Below are 5,128 nucleotides of genomic sequence, written 5' to 3' on the forward strand. Positions count from 1 at the left end.
CCCTGGATTATGAACACATGCCATCCATAAATCTGTCCTAAAGTCAAATTTGTACTTAAGTCAGAAAATATGGATTTGGTTCATATTGAATGCCAGTTAGTCAGAATGTTTGTCCTAGCATATAGACTATAGTGTATCTTTTTATGTAGTTAAATCACTAGGAAAACTTCCAGCTACACTAAAACATTTTAACATTATGGTCGGCTGGTGGTTAAGAGTTGGCAAGTCGGTTCTGACTCGTAGCAACTCTGTATAGTGTTTCTAAGGAGCAAATAGTGAGTTTGAGCTGCCTGCCATGTGGTTCATGGTCCAATGCCGATCCTATTGTGTCACACCCAAAGCTCCTTAACATTATAATGCAGTAATAATCATGTTTTGATGTATATCATAATGTTGCACTTGTTTGTTATTTTTAACCATTGTATATGCCTCACATTTTTAATATAATTAACTTTTGGATGGTTCATTCATAAAATAGATTGTATATAAGTTTGACATTTATAATCCATTGACTACTTATAAGAGTTCAGTGAAGTTGAACAAATATTAACTGCAATTATTGTTGCCATCAGGAAATAATTAGAATATATAAATTTAATTTGGTAGAAAAACAAAATTATCAGGTAGGTCAGTTGCAGATTGCTGGCTGCCAAGGCTGATGAGGCAAAGATCAGCAGAAAAGATGATTGACTTCTGGCTCACAGGTTGTGGAGGCTAATGACCCCCCAAAATAGCAGGCAAGCTTCTTCCTCAAATCTAAAGAACTGCAGGCTAGAAAATGACAAGCCAGGTACAGGATCCAGATGAAACACAAGGCCAGAGAACTTTATCAAAACATCTACATACACTGGAGGCAGGCCACACTCCCAAGAAAACCACCTTTCAACTGTCTGATTACAAGAACTCAACAAGGAAGTGATTAGATTATATGAGATTTCATCATGAGGAATGAATACAACATTATACAATTGTTGAACTACATCATAAAAGCCAAGCTACATCATAACTACCAAACCACTGAGAATCATGTTTCTGCCAAAATGACATACAGCCTTAAACATCACAGAACCCCTACCCAAAAAATATCTCTTATGAAAAGCTGAAAAAGGCTTTGGGATACTTTAATGAGTGATTCTTTTCTGTGACTTAAGTATGGAAATATACACTGTAATGTTTCTCAATAGAAAACAACCTTATGAAAGGATACATCTCATGTAACCATTATATCAAAATGGAGACTGAAAGAAGGTGAGTTAAGGACTCTATTTAAATTAACCTTTCTTACAATCATGTTCTGACAAAATTTCATGATATTCTAGTTTCAAAGTTATTTTTACTACAGCCTCTATTTTTGCAATAAACATGTTTTTCAATCTTAACAATAGTCTTTGTAGAAAAGTTTGGTATGAGAAAAACCTTTGATATACTGGGGAAAATGAATAGAAATCACACTTAGATGAAAGAAATGCTATAAATGCCTCAAATTTAAGAGCTTCAATTTTACTTACACATAATTTTCTTAAAAGCCAGTATAATTTTAATTTTACTGTAGTCATCATTTTCAGACACTGATTATTTTGGAGAAGCAATCACAGAAACCTGTAAAATCAAGGTCTGATGAGAATCCCTAGCTAAACCACATTCCAGAAGCTGAACTCTAAAAGCAAAGGTTTTTAAATATAACATTCCAAATTCTGCATTTCTTCCTTCCTGAGGAATATGACGTGGCATACAATTAAATAAAGGAGTAATGATAATAATTGAGCTTAAGGAAGTCCCTAATGAGTTAAAATGACTTACAAACAAATTGATAAGAAAAGGGATGCTTATAGAAAGACTTCCTGTTAATATATGATTTATAATAATAATTTCAGCTTTATTTTAAATTTTGCCATGAAAATTGAATTGACCGTTTTATAAATCTGTGTATCATTCATATCATTCCTTTTTTTTTCAGTATTATTGTACTTAAAAGTTCATTTTCATTTGTCTTACTTTTGGTTTTTAGTAGATTTTTGTATACTCAGTTGTAACATTTCTAATCCTTTCCTTACTCTTGTTGCTTTGTTGGTTTCCTTATCTTACTGCTTGTTTCTTACGGCTGTCTGCAATTCATAAACCAACAGCAACAACAACAAAACAAAGTTATTGCCTTTAAATTGATTCCAACATATGGTAATCCCATGTTCATGGGTTACAGGGTTTTCAAGGTTGTGATCTTTTGGGAAGAACACTGTCAGGGTTTTCTTCTGCAATGCCTCTGGGTGGGTTTGAACTGATAACTTTATGGTTACTAGTCAAACATGTAACCTTTGATCCACCTAGAGGGTCAAAACAAACTATGGGTAACATTACAAAGAATGGGTATACCAGAGCACTAAATTGTGCTCAGGAGGAGCCTGTTTATAGATCAAAAACCAGTCATTCAAACAGGACAAGAAGAAACAGACAATTAAAATTAGGAAAGGTTTGTGAGATAGTACATCTTTTTATCATATTTATTCAATCTGTATACTGAGAAAATAATCCAAGAATCTGGATTATATGAGGAAGAATGTGTTATCAGGTTTGAGGGAAAGATGCAAACAATACTACCTTGAATTCTGGAAGTGAAGAAGACTTGAAATACTTACTGATTAAAATAAAAGTCTATAGCCTTCAGTACGGATTGTGCCTCAATTTTTAAAAATGGCAATTCTCACAGCTGGATCCATAAATAACATCATGATAAATGGAAAAAATATTTACATTGTCGAATACTTGGATTCACAATTTTGCTTGGATCCACAAGCAGCACTTATGGGAGCAGCAGCCAGGAAATGAAATGATATACTGCATTATGCAAATCTGGTCTAAAAGATCTATTTAAAGTGTTAAACAAACAAACAAAAAAAAAGTGTCACTTTGAGAACTAAGGTGCAGCTGACCCTTATTTTAATTTATCTCATCTGCATATGAAAGTTGGACAAGGTATAAGGAAATTTATTCATTGAATTATTTTGCTTGCAAAGAATATTGGTGGTACTGGGACTGCCAGAAGAACAAAAAAATTGTCTTAGAGAAGTACATTCATCTCAAAAAGAACACCAACCAACAGACTTCCAGTTTGGGGGTGGGAGAAGCAGAGACAGTTAGGAAAGGCTCCTTGAGGGAAATGTGGAAAAAAACAGAGAACAAGTTTTCCTGGAGCGGTGCCAGAGTTTTGGATTTTGTATAAGGTGCCATGCACCAGTTTCCCATGCCCACCTGTGGAGAAATCTGACTGTGGAAGCAAAATACAGTAATTTCTGAATCGACTGGATGATCAATTCCCTCCGGGCCCCTTGGCCTGGGCTAAGATAAAAGGGTGGGGCCACAAACAAGCAAATACAGTGATACAGTATTAAAAGCCATGGAGCTGTGTCTGGAAAAAGAGGTATGACAGATTTTTTCATTTCTTCACTGCTCTTTCCTCCTCTCCCTAGTTGCACCCTCACTGCCCAGCCCGGACACCTTCAGGCAGGCAGGAGTGCACCCTCAAAAGAGGCCAGTGTTGCACCCACAGTTTTCCCATGGCACAAGGAGGAGGTTCCTGGGAGCCTTATTGGTCCCGCAGACTGTTTCTTATGAAGTCTGACTCTGGGACCCAATCCTAAAACTGACCAAGGTGGGATACTTTATCTATGCCTGCATAGCAAAGGCTACTGGACAGTCAGCTATGGTTTTAATTTTGTTTTGGTTGGTGGTTTTTGTCTCTGTTTTTATATTGTTTCTGTTTTGGGTCCTTTGGGTCTCACTCTTTTCTTGGGAATGAGAGATTTCTCACCCTACCTTATCCAAGAAGAGATAGCAATTGTGCTTATATAGCCAAGCTACAAGCATACTCCATCCTATTCCACCATCTGCATAGGAGCCGATACCAGCTGCTAGGCAAGACACAAGAAAAGAGAAGCTTTATCTCCAGATCACATCCACCAGAAGGCACAGTAGGCTTAACAACACAGCAACATACATTGGCTTAAGCATTAAAAACCCACCTAAGAGAAACAACACAGAATAACCAACCAAGCAGGCTCCGGAGATGGTCCCACAACTCTGAACCACATATAAGGAATATTTAGAAGGTTGGAAGGCTTACAGCTGGGGGAAATTGTGGCAGAAGCAAGAAATCCATTGCATTCTAGTCTGGGATATTCAGCTGCTCCAGGAGCCACCATCATGGATAAGACCAAGTGGGGCAAGGATTGGAGCGGCCACAGACGCCTGACAGAACCTGGCAGAACCGTGGAGATAAAGGTGTGGACATTCTTTTCTTTTGGTAGCTGTCCATTGGTCCCTTGCTGTCTGTGCACCTCCATTCTGGTGACTATAGGGGTGCCTGAGCTAGTGGGCACTCCAGCCCCACCCTCAGAGGTTTCTACTATGCATGTATACAGACCTCCTCGAAATTTAAAGAGACAGTTTCCAATTAAAACCAAACAGCCACAGCTGGTCATGAACTGTTTACAACTAGAAAAAAGGCTTGAACATGGATTGTGGAGCGGGACAAGCAGACGAAAAAGGAAATAGGTCAAAAATTAAATCCTAAGTTACGTCAAAATGACCAACAGTGGCATCTTGGAATTTCTCAAGAAGAGTGAAAGGGAAGCCCATTTCCTTATCATATCTACCTGGAGACAATCAAAAAGCATAAAAAATACCATAATACATACCCATCTAAGTATTAAGGCCACAGAGAACCCCTGAATATGCCAAACAAACAAAAGCAGATGACCATATCTGCACATGTCCAGAAACGAGATAAAGTGACTGAGGCAAATGAGCTAGAAGTAGACCTACACTCCATACTGGAGGATGGGCAGGCTTTGGAAATGCTGAAGAAGGAATTCAGAAAAATGTTTATAAAATATATCAAAACACTATACAATGGAGTTGAGAAAAATAAGGAAGAAATCTGGAAAGTGCTACAGGAACTATGAAATAAGATAGGTAGAGCATTGGAAATGATTCAAAACCTGCAGAAGGAGGTACAAACGATTGATAATAGAATATCAGAAATGGACAATACACTGAAAGGGCAAAGGAGTAGAATGGAAGAGATAGAAGCCAGAACTAGTTAGCTAGAAGATAAATCTCTCAACACTACTAA

Source organism: Chrysochloris asiatica, unplaced genomic scaffold, assembly GCF_000296735.1.
Source record: "Chrysochloris asiatica unplaced genomic scaffold, ChrAsi1.0 scaffold00490, whole genome shotgun sequence".
In the NCBI taxonomy this organism is placed as follows: Eukaryota; Metazoa; Chordata; class Mammalia; order Afrosoricida; family Chrysochloridae; genus Chrysochloris; species Chrysochloris asiatica.